Genomic DNA, 20,735 nt, shown 5'->3' with positions numbered 1-20,735 from the left:
GTGTGAATGAGAGAAATTGTATAAACAGTAAGCCCTGGAATGGAAAAGTCAGATACAACTTGAGATGACAGGGTCCCTGACATTAAATTCAAATGTCTTGGTAAGACTTTTATTAATATGGAAATACTGGAGATGTGATGTTGAAAGTGAACCACGGAAATCAAATGCATCTAAGGAAAACTTGCACAGAAAGAATCTTTAAAGAAATTTAAGAGGCACAGACGGTACATATTATTCAGAAAGGCAGGGTGACATCATATTGCAAATTAATAATTGTTGTTTAAAGTAGGTCCTCAGAAACGTATTTTATCTTCTACTCCAGGTTGTTTATAGTCAGTTTCATTTGAATCATGTAATTTGGAGAAAGTGTTTTACCGTTTGAATTCCAATTGCTTTTTCCTGTAACAACAACAAAACCAAAAACTGTTTACCAGTCTTTGGATTTTTCCCTCTGGAATAAATCTTTTTACCTTGTAAAGAACCCAGGAAAAATCATAGGCTCTTTAAAGTTATTCAGTAGAAATGAAAAAGTATGGCATTTAGGGTACATCTGCTAACCTGTATCATAATGTTATTATGCTATCCATTTTACTTTTTGGCTTTAAAGTCTATTCAGAAAGTGCTTTGATCTTCAGATAGGGCAGTGATGCATGTGAGGGTGAGACAATGGAGTTGTTTGTTCTTTGATCAAACTGTAAGTATTAAACTAAGAATAGGCAAAGGACTTTAATTTCCTGGTTTTAGAGATGACATTATTCTACCAGAAATATTAGCTTGTCTTGAAAATGGCAGCAATTTAATGTAGTCATTTCTTATGGAATTTTTATGGTGAAACCAAGAACTTTTACATTTGTAACATTAACTTATAGCAACACAGGATGGCTATGTAGAAATTAGTCTGTAACATGTATTACTGATCCTAAGGCAAATACAGTCATAGAATTATCTAGAATTTATAATGATCAGAGGTAGACTTCTAATTGAAAATATATGAGGTCAGATTTTATATCAAACTAATACACAATAGTTAGACATATGATGCTTCATATTGATATCTAAGCCAAATTAGTATACATTATGACTTCTGAGAAATTACTTAGCCAAGAAATATATGTAGGGCCATACATATTTGGACACATACTGACATTCGTAGTTTCTTCTTCTGTGAGTTCCTGTGTAAATGCATATGTTCTCCAGTTGTTGAGCATTATCTTGTTTCCAAGTTCTGTTTAAACACCCCCCCCCACACACACACCAAAAACACTATGATGATTATTCTTCTGCATCTTTGTCATTTATTTGCTTATATCCTAACAAAAATTATCACACACGTTTATACTCACACCAGCAGTGCAAAAATTGCCAGTCTCTGAAAGAATACATTTCTCTCCATGCCCAAATATTTGCCTAAGAGCTTTGTAAAATGGAGTCTATTCTAATTTGCATCCTTATTAAATTTAGACTTCTTTTTGTAGTTTTATTAGACATTTGCATTTTATAGTTCATGAGTTACCTATCAATCTTTTGAACTTTGTATATTTATTAAAATATTCATCCTTATTTTGTTGATTTGCAGGAACTTTTTATATATGACAAATAGTAACTGTGCCGTGTAGGCTCTATGTGGATGTGTTTCATTGTTTCTGTTTTTTGTTTGTATTTTACATTTTGTATAGGGTATCACATATTTTTCTTTATAGATGCTGGCTTAGTTGCTGCTAGACTCAAATTCTTATTCTAAATGAATCACCCTACTTTCAAAAATCTCCTTATAGATTACATGTTAAATGTATAAATTAGGAGCATTATTAATCTTAAAAATTAAAAATTTTAAAAATTTGTGTTTATATCTTGGGATTTTTTTAAAATTCTCTTGGTAACTAGGCACACATTTTAAATGTTTAGTATTCTGAGAGAGAGAACGTGAATGGAGAAGGGGCAGAGAGAGAGAGGGAGAGAGAGAATCCCAAGCAGACTCCTCACTGTCATCTCAGAGAATGATGTGGGACTCAATCTCATGAACCACAAGATCATGACCTGAGCTGAAATCCAGAGTCAGGTGCTTAACTGATGAGCCACCCAGACGCCCCAGTGTATAAACTCTAAAGATCTCTCACAGACCTACTATGATCTGTAACTATTATAGAAAGCATGCCTTAACTCAGAAGATAATCATAATGCTATTTAACTCACCTATCTAGGCTTTAAAATAAATGTTGTTGTAATAAAACCTTTGATACAGTTGTTGACTATTCTGATATAAAGTTAAGCTCATCCTGCAGGACTGAGTTTGTATGTAAAATGTAATTTCTTTCTTTCTTTTTTTTAAGTAAAAGATGAGAATAAATGAACTTTATTTTCAGTGTTATCCAAATAGTTTTCATCAGTTTTAAGAATTTAACCATAATGTAAATTATTCATAAGATAAAATCCCGCAAGAAATCCAAGCTGTTCTTATAAGCTTTAATAATGCATTTTATCAGGCTTTTGTTTTGCCTTTCAAATCATGGTTCTTTCTTGCCCTTAGACTGGCTTTGAATGTGAACCTCCTTGAACTAAGACTATTTATTTAAGTATGATATCATTTTGTACACAACAAGAAAATCCTGTGGTCTTCCTCAAGAGTTTCAGAGCTAATAAACATTAAATATATTTAAAGAACTTACACTATAAAATGGATATTAAAAGTTCCATAATAGGGGCTTCTGGGTGGCTCAGTAAGTTAAGCATCAGACTTCAGGTCAGGTCATGATCTCACAGTTTATGCGCTTGAGCCTTGCATTGGGCTCTGGACTGACAGCATAGAGCCTGCATTGGCTTCTCTGTCTCCCTCCCTCTCTGCCCCTCCCTGTCTTGTGCATTCTCTTTCTCTCAAAAATAAAAAGTAAACATTTTCTTAAAAAAGTTCCATAATAGTTAAACCTCTGGGGGAAATCCATATTAGACAGGATTAAGGACAACTTATTTAAAGTGCATATAAATAAATAAATTCTTAATAATAACCATTTATGTTAATGCTTCTGATCTATTAGAATATTCATCAATATAACATTGGTGGATATATTTTGAGCACATGGACTGCACTAGGTTCTGGGACACCTACAAAAGGTTTGAAGTCTGGCTTCATGGGGTTTGTAGTATAATTACAAATTTGTACAATTAACTGCACTAATTGCCCCCAGTAAATTGCCTGCCTTTTGAGTACATTTTTTTCTCAATTTTGCATGTTTGCATGGAATCTGTGAAGATATGAAGAGTTGATAGTCTTTGCTCTCATAAGACAGAATAAGACAGAGTAAGCGGTGGCAGGTGAAGTCTTGAAAAGGAGATTGCAGAGGGAGGATTTCTGAACTGTGTTGCCAGCTTATACTCTGTTTAAAACACTTGTGCCATGACTATTTTTCAAAACTCTGTTTTGAAAAAAACAACTAAAGCATGGTATTCTGTACATTATTATGTCCCAGATAACCAGCTTTCTGGCTCAAGAATTATAATCATCCATGGGGTGCCTGGGTGGCTCAGTCAGTTAAGCGGCCGGCTACAGCTCAGCTCATGATATCACGGTTCGTGGGTTCAGGTCCCACATCGGGCTCTGTGCTGACAGCTAGCTCAGAGCCTGGAGCCTGCTTCAGATTCTGTATCTCCCTCTCTCTCTGACCCTCCCCTGCCGAAGCTGTCTCTCTCTGTCTCTCAAAAATAAATAAAACATTAAAAAAAGAATGATAATCATCCTTAATAAACATTCAGGAGATTTGCCTGATGTATTTTATAAGCTTTACCTTAGGTCTAGCTGGATTCAATGTCTGAATCAATGCAGAAATGTACTCTTTAGAAAGATACGTGATCTGTAACCAAGGAAGTGTCTGGTCTTGGAGAAACCCTGGGCGCTGTCCGCAGACACACAGCAGATGTCTCACTCTTCAGAAGAAGGCATTAGGTATAACATTGGCGACCAAGTGAAAACAGTTTTGAGCTTTCTCAAAAGGATTCTAGAATTCTTTTTAAAGCTGTATGCAGCAATATAAACAATATATACTGTCAGAAGCTAACCTTTGTGTACAGGTTTTCTCAATTATTTGCCTTATCAACTTTGTAGAGAAATGTTGGCTAGGATTGGCACAATCTGGCTTTGTAGCACACGAATAAGTCTATCTGGTCTTTGCACATAATTGATAACCTGTAAGCAAATCTAAGAGCTCTCATATCCTCTCCCCACCCCGTCCGTAACATATCGCTGCCTGTGGTGCTTGACTTTATACTTCCCCCAAGAAAACAGCTCTGAAAGGAAGTCCTTTGGGGCAGGTGTTTCACCTGCCTGAGACTTCTTCTTTCAGGACAGGAGACTTCTCCTTTCATGGGTCAACCTCTAGGAATGTGTTCTGGATGGTTCTCTACTGACAGACAGCATGCTGAGCTCATACAGATATGTTCTTTTTATTAAAATTTTTTAAGAGAGAGAGACCGTGAACAGGAGAGGGGCAGAGAAAGAGGGAGACATAGAATTTGAAGCAGGCTCCAGGCTCCCAGTTGTCAGCACAGAGCCTGACGTGGGGCTCAAACCCAGCAACTATTAGACCATGACTTTGCCAAAGTCAGATGCTCAACAGACTGAACCATATAGGTACCCCTGTACTTTTTTTTTAATGCCATGATGATAATAAATTTATTAGTATCCTTCGAGTGAAAAAGCTGATAAACAAAAACTATCATTATCTAAGCAATTATATTTTTCTTCCCTACATTATACAACTCATAATATTTTGTATATGTATATTGATCAGGCATAAAGTAATAGCCATCAGTAAGAAATTATGGGCTACTACGATGAAATAAACAATGTTTATGACCTTTACAACTATTTAAAATTTTCTTAATGTTTATTCATTTTTGAGAGACAGACAGAGTGTGAGTTGGGGAGGGGCAGAGAGAGGGAGACACAGAATTCGAAGAAGACTCCAGACTCTGAGCTGTTAGCACAGAGCATGACGCAGGGCTCAATCTTACAAACTGTGAAATTGTGACCAGAGTCAAAGTTAGATGCTTAACCAACAGAGCCACCCAGGTGCCCCTGACCTTTACAATTTTTAACTTTATACCATTTGTTTTCCTTTTCTCCTTTTTTTTTTCCCTATTTCTTATTTCTTATTTTTTATTTTTTAAAAATTCAAATCCAAGTTAGTTAACATATAGTATAGTAATGATTTCAGGCATAGAACTTAGTGATTCATCACTAACATACAACACCCAGTGCCCATCTCAAGTGTCCTCCTTAGTGGCCTTGCCCTTTTACCCCAGCCCCCCACCACAGACCATGACGGCAACCCTCAGTTTGTTCTCTGTAGTTCAGGCTCATGGTTTATCTCCCTCTCTGTTTTCATATTATTTTTGCTTCCTTTCCCTTATGTTTATCTGTTTTGTTTCCTAAATTCTACCTATGAGGAAAATCATAAATTTGTCTTATTTGACTTATTGAGCTTAGCATAATATACTCTAGTTCCATCCATGTTGTTGCAAATGGCAAGATATCATTCTCAAGTCTCTGAAGAGACTCTCTTTATTCCATTGGGTATTATTTCCTGTTTTGTCAAAGATTAGCTGGCCATACATTTGGAGTCTATTTCTGAGTTCTCTATTCTGTTCCATTGATCTGCTTGTCTGTTTTTGTGCCAGTACCATACTGTTTTGATGATAAGGGCTTTGTAATATAGCTTGAAGTCTAGATGGCTCCAGCTTTGGTTTGCTTGTTCAAGGTCTTTTCTGGTTCCATACAAATTTTAGGATTGTTTATTCCAGCTCTGTGAAGATTGCTGGTGTTATTTTGATGGTATTACATTGAATATGTAGATTGCTTTGGGTAGTATTGACATTTTAACAGCATTTACTCTTCCAGTCCGTGAGCATGGAATGTTTTACAATTTTTTGTGTCTTCTTCAATTTTTTTAATAAGATTTCTATACTTTTCAGTGTATTTATTTTTCACCTCTTTGGTTAGCTTTATTCCTAGGTATATTATGCTTTTTGGTGCAATTGTAAATGGGATTGATTCCTTGACTTCTCTTTCTGCTACTTCATTATTTGTGTATAGAAATGCAACTGATTTCTGTACATTGATTTTATATTCTGTGACTTTGCTGAATTCATGTATCAGTTCTAGAAGTTTTTTGATGGAGTCTTTTGGGTTTCCCACATGGATTATTATGTCATCTGTGAAGAGTGACCATTTGACTTCCTCCTTGCTGATTTGGGTGCCTTTTATTTCTTTGTGTGGTCTGATTCCTGAGGCTGGGATGTCCAATACTATGTTAATAGTAGTGAGAGTGGACATCCTTGTCATGTTCCTGAACTTAGGGGGAAAGTTTCTAGTTTTTCCCCATCAAGGATGATATTATCTGGTGGTCTTTAGTATATGGCCTTTATGATCTTGAGGTATGATCCTTCTCTCCCTATTTTCTTGACAGTTATTTTTCACAAAATGAAGCTGTGTTTTGTTAAATGCTTTTTCTGTATCTATAGATAGGATCATGTGGTTCTTAGCCTTTCTTTTATTAATGTGATGTATTATATTCATTGATTTGCAGATATTGAACCAACTTCATATCCCAGAAATAAATCCTACTTGATCATGGTGAAGTAATTATTTTTATGTATTATTGGATCCAGTTTGCGAGTATCTTGTTGAGAATTTTTGCATCCATGTTCATCAAAGAAGTTGTCTGTAGTTCTCCTTTTTAGGGGGCTTTGGTTTTGGAAACAAGGTAGTGCTAGCATGGTAGAGGGAGGTTGGAAGTTTTCCTTTCATTTCGAATTTTTAGAACAGCTTCAAAAGAACAAGTGTTAACTTTTCTTCAAATGTTGGTAGAATTTCCCTGGAAAGCCATCCTGCCCTGGACTCTTGTTTGATAGGAGATTTTTGATTGTTGATTCTATTTCTTTGCTGGTTATGGGTCTGTTCAAATTTTCTATTTCTTCTTGTTTCAATTTTGGTAGTTTATGTGTTTCTAGGAATTTATCCATTTCTTCCAGATTGCCCAGTCTGTTGGCATATAATTGCTCATAATATTCTCTGGTTACTGTTGGTATTTCTGTGGTGTTGGTTGTGATCGCTGCTCTTTCCTTGATGATTTTATTTATTTGGGTCCTTTCCTCTTTCTTTTTGATCAGTCTGGCTAGGGGTTTATCAGTTTTGTTAATTCATTCAAAGAACCAGCTCCTAGTTTCATTTGTTTGTTCTGCTGGGTTTTCTTTTTAATTTTGATATCATTGATTTCTACTCTAATTGTTATCATTTCACTTCTTCTGCTTTTTTGGGCTTTTTTGCTGTTCTTTTTCCAGCTCTTTTAGGTATAAGGTTAGGTTGTATATTTGAGACCTTTCTTCCATCTTTAGGAAGGCCTCGACTGCTATATACTTCCCTCTTATGACCCCCTTTGCTGCAGCCCAGAGGTTTTGGACTGTCATTTTTTCATTTTCATTGGCTTCCATCTACTTCTTAATTTCCTCTTTAATTTCTTGGTTAACCCATTAATTCTTTAGTCTCCAAGAATTTGTGGTCTTTCCAAATTTTTTCCTGTGGTTGATTTTGAGTTTCATAGCTTTATGGTCTGAAAATATGCAAGGTATGATCTTAATCTTTTTATATTTGTTGAGGGCTGATTTGTGCTCATTAGTGGAGAACGTTCCATGTGCACTTGAAAACAATGTCACACAGAATGTTCTTTAGGCCCAATGACACTGGATGAAGCATGTTAAATTATATTTTAATATATATAGTACATATACATACATTTACATGTGCACATATATACATATGTATATGCAAATGTAAACATACAATGACCATATATAATACACATATACTTCCAATTTCTAAGAAAATTTTGCTTCAAAATCCTTTTCCATATTCTTTCGAATAGATTTGGTTACCTTAACCATTACATAATGTACTGATTCTGCAAATAGAGAATAGACCAATCTATTCAACAAGTTTTAGAAAAATCATCTTAAAAGTGAGTTAAGACAACAGATTAAGATTTACAGAAGAAGTTAAAAACCACTGTTAAAAACTATCAGTTTGTAACATAGTGGGACAGCAAAGTGCCATCAGTAGCTCACATTCTTCTGAAAATGCTTAAGAATAATAAAATTGATGGCTAGGCAGCTAGTGAACTATCCAAACACAGCTTGTAAGCCCAGATATACAGCTGAAGGACAGAATCTGGAGGGACACAGCAGCCGATAGTTTGAGTGCATCTTTTGTGCTCTGCCAGACACTCTTTAGGCATAGAAACATGCATATGACACCAGTCCTGGTCTCAAAAACTAGTTAGGTAAGCAGACGTGAAGTAGGCAATTACTAGAAAAGCCAAAGAAAAGTTGAAAAAGAGAGAGGGAGGGGCCCCAAATAAACAGTTGAACAATGATGAAGGAAAGGATTTGGGGATGGGAGGAAGGATGAGGAGACAGTTTCTGGGCAGAGGAAGCAAAGGTTTGGAGATAAACCAGGGAGGGGGAAGAGGAAGTGATCTGATCTGACTGAAGATTGTGGGTCCAAAGGCAGTCCGGTGGTGGACTGGGAAAGGAATAGATCCTGAACAACTTATGTGGTTAGGTTTTTATCTCGAGGGCAGTGGAAAGACACAGATTGGTTTTTGGATTCTGCCTTATTAGCTATTTTGTCTTCACCAGTTATTTAACTGCCTAATCTTCAGTCCCTTCTATTGTAAAGTATGCTAATTACTTCCCCCCGTAGGGCTTAATGATTGCTTAAGTATGAAATTTGGGAGAGAAGGATTCTGGACTCCGAGGCATGGTTTTGGGTGCTGTAGGAAGTAAAGAAATATAAGATGCTTTTCCAGTCCTCAACAGAAACCTAAATCATAGTTGCAAACATTAAGCAAAAACAAAACAAAAACAAAATGCCACAAATATTAAAACATCCTATGCACTCTCTCCATACCCATTTTTCTCACCTATAAAATGTACAAAGCAACAACTATCCCCTATATATTTCTCATAAATCATGAGGAATCTATCATATAATGATGTTCTGATGATGCACAAAAAATGTTGGCAGTTGTCTCAAGAAATGGACAAATATTAGGCTTTTGGCATGAGGGCGGTATCCAGATTTGAAAAGCATTTTATCTTTTTGAGTTCCTCTGTGTCTCCACAGCCTGCTGTCCTTGCCTTCTTCCCAGCTATACTGTGAGAACAGACAGACCCTGTGTCTTGTCCATCCTGACCACTCAAACCTTTGGTGTGTTCTCTGGCTCATCTGAATTTTAAACATAAACATAAGGAATAAAATTGTATATACATTATATATAAGTTATATAACTTTCCATCAAAATATTTTATAAGCTTTTTATGAAGACTCATATGTTTTTATAGAACATTGTTATGGACTGAAGTCTCTCCCCCCAAATCCATAGGTTGGAGCCTTAATCACCTATGTGACTGTATTTGGAAATAAGACCTTTAATTAAGTAGGTAATTAAAGTTAAATGGAGTCTTAATAATGGTGCCCTAATCCAACAGGAATAGAATCTTTATAAGAAGAGGAAGACACATCAGAGCTCTCTCTTTCTCTCCATGCAAAAGCACAGAAAATGGGACATGTGGGGACACAGGGCACCGTCCCCAAACCAAGGAGAGTAGTCTCACCAGAAATCAACCCTGCTGCCGCTTTGATCTTAAACTTCTAGACTTCATAAATGTGAAAAAATATGTTGTCTAAGTCACCCAGTCTATGGTGATATTTTGTTATAGCAGCTGGAGCAGATTAATATAACCACAGAAAAAGTAGTTGTACTGTGCATTATACTGCTAAAAAGATTCTTGATTCGTTTTGCAGAAACATAAACTACAACAAAGAAGTATTTTGCCAACACTTCTTATATATTGTTAATACCAATGATCTTAAATCTCCAAGGATGTGAAAAAAAAGTCCCTCTTACAAGAGCAATGAATCAAAAGCTATTTCTCTTTATACATAGTTAGTTATGTGTAGATGAAAGGCCTAAATGTCCCCTGGCTTATTTTTTCTTTAGTATCATCATCTTTTTGTTTAGTTATTTATACACATAAGGTATTGCTAACATTTTAGATCCTATGATTTTGAATTGTCTGTCCCAATTTTAATAACAAATACCTCATTTACTATGAAGAAGCTGCGTTTTCTCTTTTTTGACTCAATTCTTAGATAGGCTCTATAAATTCAATTTACTACAGCAAGCACGCCAATGGTCACACTCTATCAACTCTCAGATATGTATAGTAACGGAAGAAAATACGATAATTAAAACTTGACACGACTTTGTGTCCTTTTATTTCTTCTTGTGCTTTAATTTTATCATTTTTTACTGAAACATATGTGATGTGTTGCTACTTTAGGAGCATGTATAATTAGTCAAGGAGGGAACTGACCCATTCATTGTTTCCTTTATAAACTTGCTACTGAATCACCAATGTTGGTTTTTGGGCTTAGGTTCTTAGCTATAAACAGAAAGTGGTTATGAAATATATTAATAAATATAATATTTATCCCTCGATTATAATATGTAACTCTTTTGTTGAATGGAGTTCTTCTGAATTTACATCACTGCTTCTCCCCAAGTAGCAGTGCTTAAATTTCATGTCTATCTGTAATTGGCCTTTATGAGCAGTGACCCCCTCACCCATATGCATTTAATGGTTATAGTCATAAAAGTAGTGCCTTTGGTAAGTTTCTATTGATTATCTTTCACAGGGTAATTGCCAAATGGATCATAAAGAAATTAGTTCAGAGTTTGTTTTCTTTTTCATGTAGGGATATGATCCCAAATGTATGATACAAATGCATAACATAAGGCAGAATTAAATTTTAAAAAATCAAAATAATCTATTTGCTGTTTCTCCCTATACTACATTAATTTCTTATTATACTTACTTTTTTTTCACCTGAAATCATAGCCACTATAAGAGTGTACAAAAGTTCTATCCAAAATGGTATTTAGGGGATACTGTTGAATGTGTCAGAAGAAATGTGGTTATGTTCAGGCTGTTAATGTAAAGTGATTCAGTATTAAAATTGCAATTCTCCCACCTGTGAAAATACTAGGGGCATTTGTGACAGGATTTAGTTATTCATTACACTGATATTTGTTGAAAGACCTACTATGTGGATCTCTTCCCCCTTCCCTCTTTCACTGGAAAAACAATTTGAACAGGGTTTTTTTGCATTTATCCTTGGGATGGCTATGAATCTATTCTTTTTTCTTTCTCAGAAAGATGAGGAAGTTAGTGAAAGCTCCAGAGAGAAAAGCAAAGGCAATGTAGTAATTCAGAACATTAAAGAGGCGATCTAAGGCTGTGATTTTAATTAGCCCCAACAGTCTTGGCAAGGTGACTTGACTGTCTGTGGTGAGGAGGGAGAGCTGCTGACAGTGGCAGAAAAGCTGCCCAGAAGGGTGTTCCAAAGTTGTCCTGAAGCACCACACGTGCATTTTATCCCGGAAGGAGTTGGAATGAGATAGGTCTCAGACTACATCAGATGAGAATACTTTCATGAAAGTCAGCAAGAGTTAGCTTCGGTTGTGCCTGCCAAACTTGAAAGGCTAGAGAGCAAAGCATGACATTTCTTTCTGTACTTTTAAAAGACTTCTATTTCAGACTTCGCATTTAATATGTCTAGGTATCATCCTGTTAGTGATTGTTTTACATAGTGTGATGTGGATTTATCTTTAGTGTGATCTGGTATATTTGAGCAGGAAACCTCCAGAGTACACCTGCATTCATACCCCTCAAATTTGGATCATAAGACCAAGGCTTCTACTACCACTTGATGGCAGTGCGTGTGCCTAAGGGCGAAACGCACCAATTTGAAGACATGCCTTTAAATGGTAGACTATTAAAGTAAAGCAGTTGGTGTTCCATCTATATATTTGTTGATCTATTTATTCACTTATTCAGCAAATGTGTATTGAAAGTGCATTAAGTTTCTTGCCTAATGCTTTAAAACAGCTTTATAGAGATGCCATTCACTGTAATTCATATACTAGACAACTTCACATTTGAAGTCTACAATTTAATAGTTTCAATATAATTGTAGGTGTTTGAGACCATATCTGACCACAGTGAATTTTAGAACACCTTCATCACCTCAGAAAGAAACGCTGTACCCTTTAACTATCATCTCTCATCCTCGTATTCTCACTTTTTCTTCTACCTTACCAACAGCCTTAGGCAACCACAAGTCTACTTTCCATCTCTGTAGATTTCTCTATTATGGACATTTTACAAAAATGGAATCACAGGATATATTGTGTTTAATGACTGGTTTCTTTAACTCAGTAAAACATTTTCAAGGGTCAACCTTGTTGGAGTGTATATGAGTAGTTCATTTCTTCTAATGGCCAAATAATATTCCATAATATAGATATACCATGTTCTATTTATTTACTCATTAGTGATGGACGTTAGTAGCATCTCTACTTTTGCCTATTATTAATAATTCTGTGTAAACATTTATGTGAAAGATTTTGTGTGGACCTATGTTTTCAGTTCTCTTGAGTATAAACCTAGGAGCAGAACCCTCATGTCATATGGTAACTCTCTGCTTAATCATTTGAGGCACTGCCAGATATTTTCCAAAGAGACTATACCATTTTGCATTCCTACTAACAATGCATAAATATTTCTATTTCTCTACATCCTCATCAATACTTGTTATTGGCTAACTTTCTTTTTTTATTATTATTTTTTAATTCTAGCTGGCTTCATGACTGTCAGCTGCTATCTCATTGTGGGTTTAAGTTGCATTTCCCTGATGACTAATGATGTCAAGTATCTTTTCATGGATTTATTGGCCATTTATATATCTTTCTTAAAGAAACATCTTTTCAGATCCTTTGTCCATTTTATATTTTTAAGTTTATTTATGAGAGAGAGGGAGAGTATGCACACACATGGGGGGGGGAAGCAGAGAGAGAGGAAGAGAAAGAATTCCAAGCAGGATCTGCACTGTCAGCACAGAGCCCAACCTGGGGCTTGATCCCATGAACTGTGAAATCATGACCTGAGCTGAAATCAATAGTCGAAGCTATAGCTAACTGAGCCACCCGGTGCCCCCCCTTTGCCCATTTTAAATTGGATTATTTGTCTTTTTATTATTGAGCTGTAATGGCTATTTCTGGGCATATGTGTGTGGGGTGAGGTGTATCACTTACATAGGAACAGGCTGAATGAAGTGCCACACAGAGGAAGTACTGGGGGCAACATGATGTGTCTGGCTATCTGGGTGAAGACATTTGAGTTCACAAAGATTTTTTGTGTATTTTGTTGGTCTTTTAAACTGATGTGGTGTCACATACGCCCAATGGTTTTTGAACTTTGGATTTAACATTATGTGCGCCCATGCAGCAATCCCTCTCCCTTCCCTGTGCTTCCATAATTTTCCATTAATTCCACTATTAACATATAACAGACTGGTTAGGCAGTTTCTCAAGGGGGAGGGGTCTCTAAGTCATTGTTACATCCTCAGTGTCTTACATACTAGTTGGCATAAATTAAGCATTTAATAAATGTATAAGGAATGCACATTTTTTTCCTCTCAGTATTCAATTTGGATTTTCATCCTGTATGTTGAATTTCAGTATGTGAAAAAACCCACAATTCTCATTCCTTTAGATCTTCTTGTGACCAAAAAAGAAAATATCTGTACACAATGCTCCGGCTGCAAGTGTTCTTTCTCATTTTATCTATATTCTTGTTCAGAAAAGCTGTTGTTATACAATAGCAATAAGAATTTTGCTGTTCTAAATAACAATGGTGATATGTCGGTAGTTATTCCCTATGAAACACATTTTGGGTACAAGTTCAGTGTGAATCAAATGAACAAAGTCAAAGATGCAGCAACTATACAATTAAGTGAGGCATTTAGTACAGATGAAGGCTAAAAATCCCTGTTCACGAACATTCCCCTAGCTATCTATGCATTATTAGGTATTCCTAACAAAAATGAAAAAACAAGCAAAACAAGATGAAACAAAAAATCATCTGTGATTACCTGAGTTTGGAAAACATTGGATCAAACAGAGTTGAATTAAACAGGTATATACTTCAGGCATGACAGAATCTCTCACAAGCTAATGTTTTGGAAATGCTATGTGTAATTACGGAAGGTTGAAACTGTTTTTTGTCGTGTTGTGTTTTGTTTTGTTTTCTGCATTTGGAGATGGAAAAAGAGCTTTAGGTGAAGAATGTCCTCCTATCAACAGAAAAGCTATTCTACTCTGGCCTATATGTAATGACCATTTAATGTATACATTTTTATGGAAACTGCCTACCCAATTAAAAGAGGATTTTTATCATGATTAATGGGTATACCTGATTTTTTATTCTTGCAGTTCAGACCCATTACACCGTCTATAAGAAGCAACATGATGCTACTTTAATCACAGCCCGATGCTTCTCTCCTGCTAAGAAAATAAATGTGATATTTGTGAGTCTGCATCCACTGCTTCTTTAGAGGACCAGTAAAGAAAATAATTAGCCCAAGTGATTACATTATATAATTCAATTTTCCCTTGGTATGTTCTTACTGACATTCAAAAAGTAGTTAGTGAATCCAACTGCCAAATACTCAGTAATAACACTTTATCACCAATTTACAGGCATGAAAACAAAAGAAATTTCAAATGAGCTGGGGGATTACATGTGTGTGTGTGTGTGTGTGTGTGTGTGTGTGTGTGTGTGAGAGAGAGAGAGAGAGAGAGAGAGAGGGATTTATAAAAGGTGGTTAGCCAGATAGATGTGGGGACTGCACATAACACTGTTTCTCCTTTGGAATAATAATTTAGCCTGCAAAATACCTGGGGAAATAAGACAACACAAGGTCATTATGTACATATATGTATGAAGGAAAAGTGACAGCAAGGACATTTTCCTTGTTTGATTTTTAAAACAATAATAAAATAATAAATGAAATTCTGGCCTCAGAAGAAGATATCAGTGAGTGAGTTTTTCTCCTCTTCACCTCCTCACTCTCTTCCATGTAAACAGAGGAGCAAATTAGTTCTCATTTTTCCCTTCCGCTGCAAACTGCATGTTTCTTCTTTTTGACTGAACACTGTACAGACAATTTATAGCACCTGCTTTTAGCAGGGACATTTGTGTGATTGTGACTCTCATCTTTCCTTCTATCCACACCTCTTCCTTCTACCATCTTGTTCTCCCTTCTGCTCCTCCAACCTGCTCCAGTCTATGCTTGAGGGTGCCACTGGAGGAGTGGTTATGAACACGTCACCCTACTTCCAAGCATTGTCCGTGCAATGGGCCAGTGGCATCTAGCCTGCAGAGTTGTTAGAGATTAGACTAAGCGAAAATGATGCATGTTCCGTGCAGCTCCAGGACGGTGCCTGGAACAGAGCAGACACTTGGTGAGTAGCCTCGTCATCGTTACTGTTATTAACAGCAGGTGTTCGTATGTTAACATGCATTCTCCATGATTACTCAAACTCAGACTAGGAAGTCTCATTCAGATCTTGTATTATAAATTGGACATTTCTTACCATCTCCTGACATTTCAGAGAAGCTCAAGGAGAAAGAAACTGTTAAAGAAGTGCACTAGAGGTGACTATGAGAATAGTAGAATTTAAGCAAGGCAGTACAATTTATCATAACATATAGGATCACAGAATGGAAGTTGTAGAAGTGGGAATTTGAGTGATATCAGCCAGGGAAGAGAAATAAGTTTTGTTGGTTTGGATGGGCTGCAAAGTCTAATGATTTGAGCATGAACCAGGGTCTGATACATATGAAGCATTAAGTAAATATTATCTATTATTATTTAAAAAATAAGTTGAGCTAAAAATATTGCAGGTTTTCTGGAGGAAGCTTAAGAAGTGTGCTACCATTATGTACACTTTACCAAAGCCTATGAAAAATGTCAACAATGTAAGTTATTGGAAAATCATGCAGAAAATAAGTATTCACAATTAAATTGGCTTCCAATAAGAAGGAAGATTTATCATTCATATATACAGTACATATGAAAACTGTCAAAATAAGTAAGAGATTTTGATTTACTGAGTATAGCCTTAGTGTTGCAATATATCAAACCCATTAATTAGCTTTGAGCCCTCTTTTCCTTATACCTTGCATCAAATTCATAGCAGTTAAACCTCCAGAAAATTCATCCACTCCTTTCCATCCTGACCTCCCTCGCCGTAGGTCCAGCTCCTCTTACTTGTTACCTGGACCAGACCTAGAACCTCCTAAGCATCTCTTTTGCAGTTTTGCCTTACTGCAGCCCATTCTTACCTGGATGATCTTGTTAACATGTAATCAGAACATAGGATGCCCCTTATTAGAAATTAAAACCCTCATAATTTTTGTTTTCCTTAGACTAAACTAAAAACTCCTTACCACATCCTACCAACCTCTGTGGGATTTAGCTTGTGTTTATTTATTTTCTGACTTCAGCACATCCTACCTCTTTATTAGGTTCCACCAATGCAGCCTCTTGCCTTTTCATTGAACAAACCAAACAATTTCCAATATCAAAACATTTGCTTGGGTAGTTACGCATGTGATTCTCTACCTTTAGCTCTTCACGTAGCAGCCCCTCACGTAGATTGTATTGCAAATGCTATCTTCTTATGGGGTTTTCCCTGACAAAATCAACCTCACCCAGTTGTTCAGTTTTTTTCTCTTCTTTGTAGTACTTACTGTAGTCTGTTTTTATCTGTGTAATCATTTATCATTTCTGTCTCCACCAGAACAGAAGCCTTACCTGTTTTGTTCACTGTTATATTTCCCCAAACTAATCAATCAGTCAATCTCTTGAGTTAATGATATGTTGCCATCATCATCTCTATTGATGGCTTCATAACCCACATTTATTGGGTACCCATTACATGCCAGGCATCATGCAAAGTGCTAGCCTTTCTCATTTAACAGCCTTATGTGCTTTCTCATTCAACAGTTTCAGAAATCTATAAAGGAGGTCTCCACCTTAAAGATGAGGAAATCCAGGCTCATTATCATTGCCATTGTCATTGCCATCATTGTCACTGGCATTGTCATTTCAGGAAGCAGAAATACAGAATTGGTATTGTTTACCTTCCTCATACAGTGGTCAGAGGAAGGAACAGGGCCTTTTGATGTAGGAAAGCCCATCAAGACCACCCAAATGTGCTGTCTAATGGGGTAGATCATCAAGGGATGCTTCTGGCAAACAAAAAGCAGATGGAAATCATGAAAGTTGTGTGATTCTCCAAGTGTAATTTTCAGGCCAACAGTTATTGGCATCATTTGTAAGCGTGTTAGAAATGCAGATGTTTGGCCTTGCCTTGGTCTACTGAATCAGAATCTCTAGGTTGGGGCCAGGAAGCTGTAGCTTGATAAACCTTCCAGGTGATTCTTAAGCACTGCTTTTGGAGAAGGAAGACTGATCTGGCAGTTTGCTGGGGAATGGGAGGAACCGTCCCTGCCCGACCTCTGTTCTCAGTATGCTGGGAATGTGGGACATGATGAAGTCTCAGGAGGGCATACAGGATGGAGCCTTCCAGGTCACCAGCCAAGTGTGTCAAGCACCACGACACCAGAGATATACCCATGCACAGTGACAGGATGGTCCTGATCTGTCCTTTCTTTATCCGTAACTATTCTTCTGACTAAACTGTGCTCTTCAAGCTTGCAAGGAGGGTATAAAATAAGATGCTGTTCCTAAAAAAAAGTTTGCCATTGGCCATCAGCTCTTGGTCCATCTCTATTGCTTTCGGGGATGTCCACGTTTCCATTAGGGAACGTTCCTTGTCCACGTTTCCAGTAAGTATTTGGGAACGTCCCTCGCCCACATTTCCCTTAGCCATCAGCTTTCGGGAATGTCCCTGTTTCCATTGTCCATCAGTCATTGGGAACTTCATTATGTCAGTCTTAGTCTCCCCAGTACCCCTTCCCAGGAGGAAGACCTACCGCAGCAGTTAGCCAAGGAAACAAGATATTAACAAGAGTAAGGCAAGACATCCTATTTAAAAACCAACCCAGGGGCGCCTGGGTGGCTCAGTCGGTTAAGCCTCCGGCTTCGGCTCAGGTCAGATCTCACGTTCGTGTGTTCGAGCCCCGCGTCGGGCTCTGTGCTGACAGATAGCTCAGAGCCTGGAGCCTGCTTCCGATTCTGTATCTCCCTCTCTCTGACCCTCCCCCTTTCATGCTGTTTCTCTCTGTATCAAAAATAAATAAAAAACATTAAAAAAATTAAAAAAACAAAAACAAAAACAAAAAAACAACCCAAACCAAAGTATGATGAGTAGGCTACATACAGAGACCTATTATTATAAGTGGAATATAAGAGAGGGACTTGGTCAAGAATAGTCAAGGAAAGGAACAGGATGGGAAGTCCAAGTGGAATTAGAAGGCAAGATTATCTTCTCACCTGTAGCACTTGTTCAAATTCTTGAAATTCCCCCTCTGGTATACAGGACTAGTATCAGCATATGAGGTTGGACTAAACCAACAGTGGAGTAAAAATGGCTCCAGTTATATCGACTGGAAGAGTATGGGCCTGAGGAGGAAGGTGGGAAGTATGACTGTACTGAGACAGATCTGTAAGTTTGCAGATGACTGTGAAGCTGTTCACAATTGGTGAGATGGACGGGCCCTGCAAGACCATTTTGTAATGCGTGTGAAAAGGCAAAATAATACTGGATGATTTTCAGGTGTGCAAGGTAGAAGGTTATGTACCTAGGGAAGTATAATCCAAGCTATGTTGATAAAATGGATTACTCTCTCTCTATTACTTGTGTCTAGAAAAAACGATAACTGAATCTATGTCAACTATTTCTTGAAGACAGTCCAATATAGAGTAGCAGTTCAAAAGGTCGACCAAATGCCATAGATAACCATGATAAAATTGGGGAAAAAACAGTATTATGTATTTTTGTTAAGTCTTTGAACAGAACTAATAATATTTTTGTACTTGGAGTAGAGTTCATAGTTTGATTCAGTGCATTCCATTAAGGCCATAAAACAGTTAGAAAAGCCTGAAAGGTTAATGGAAATGATCAAAGGAATGAAATAGTAAGACTGGATGGGAATTTTTCAGTTCAGAAAAATGATGGGTGAAAAGGGACACAATCAAATTCATGCCCATGAAGGATATTAGTAAGTGGAACATGGACATATTTGACAAATTCAAGAATACTGTGTCTAAGAGAACTCTCATGAAGCTTGAAGGTAATTTTAGGACCAAAAACAAAAAGGTATTACAGGACTTAGGTATAAAGATATAAAAATTATATACCTGGTTCTAAATTTATTGGCATTGTTCCCCAAAAAAGAGTTCACAAATTGGAAAGATAATAAGGAACACAAATTAATATTTATGGAAGATGAGATTCAAAGTGGTTTATCAGAAGGAAGATTCTAGATATCCCAGATTCAGGATATCTCCTTAGTGTTGAAAAGAGGCATTATCCATCCTCATGAACAAAGTCCAGGAATATATGACTACTACAGTATTATAGATTTAAAATATTCTTTAGTGTATATGTGTATGTGTATGTATATATGCATATACATTCATGCACCTCATGCACACATATATGTATACACATGCGTGCATTTATACTAGTTTTCATTTAAAAGATATTTTGTCCTTATGAAAGACACATGTACACAGAGTATTAGACCAAAAAACCCACATAACTTAATATCCAATGTAACTACTATTAAATTTTACTGTTCTAATCCTCATACAAGTTTATACCTTTTGTTCTGATTTTTACCCATTTACTGACTGTGGGATTTTGCCACTATGTAGATGTGAAAATACTAATATTCTGTGATTCAGTTTACCAGTGTATAGGATTTTTGCCTTATATGCAAAATGAATTTAGAACATGAATTTTTTGTTTTCTTTTTAAATTTGATTCTGGTATTCAAGTTTATTACACTCATGAAATTAAGTAGTTTTCTAATTCTACACTATTTCTATTAATACACCATTTTATTTCTAATGTCTATTGTGTTATATGTTTTAATACTACTCTGTTTCATATATAGAGCTCTTTAGGTATGTCTTTTAATGTCATGTAGATGTCTCTTGTGTTTATTCATATCTACCCAGTTCAAAATATTTGCTTTGTTCCAAGGAGGGTTTCATTTACTCATATTTATCACACACAATTTAAATTATTGTCATGAAGTAGTGAAACAAGTACAATCTGGATTTGAATATTGGCACTGTTTGCTAGCTGTATTACTAAATAGTATGAATACTTAATTAGATATTAGATTTAAAACAGGAAAATTCCTGGCACAGAGTAAGTATTCGAAATTATTATTGCTGTTCTGATTATCTCCTCTGTCTTATTTTATACCTCTGACTTTCATTTTAATGCCATTTTGGTGTCTTCTTTGCTTATATCTTCTACTGTGTAGATTTGTGGTTTGATTTAATTTCTGTAGTAATTCAAAAGATAGAAACATTGCACATTTTACAGGCAATTGACTAAATTGATAAAAATAGTTACATCAATGTATACTTCCAAAATATGAACGTCTGAGGGGGAATTTAGAATGTCATCATTTTTATTGCCTCTTCCCCCTTTGGATCTGATTGATATTGGCATTTTGGAGTCACATAAATTTTATGTATCTAAATTGTTTTTGGGCATTTGCCTTTGATTTTTCATCCTATCTGCTATAATAATTGTGAATATTTAACTGTGTCTGTGTAAGCATTATCATTGTTC

At 36.3% G+C, this 20,735-nt stretch overlaps 1 protein-coding gene across 1 annotated transcript in view; it reads left to right on the top strand.

Annotated features, from left to right (window-relative positions):
- DCC (DCC netrin 1 receptor) overlaps nt 1–20,735 on the top strand; it is a 727,087-nt gene that overhangs the window by 145,653 nt on the left and 560,699 nt on the right. The gene's annotated exons all lie outside the window — the stretch shown is intronic.

Source organism: Suricata suricatta, chromosome 14 (genome assembly GCF_006229205.1).
Source record: "Suricata suricatta isolate VVHF042 chromosome 14, meerkat_22Aug2017_6uvM2_HiC, whole genome shotgun sequence".
NCBI lineage: Eukaryota > Metazoa > Chordata > Mammalia > Carnivora > Herpestidae > Suricata > Suricata suricatta.
Note: the sequence above shows the minus strand (reverse complement) of the source record. Positions and strands in the feature narration are given on the sequence as shown.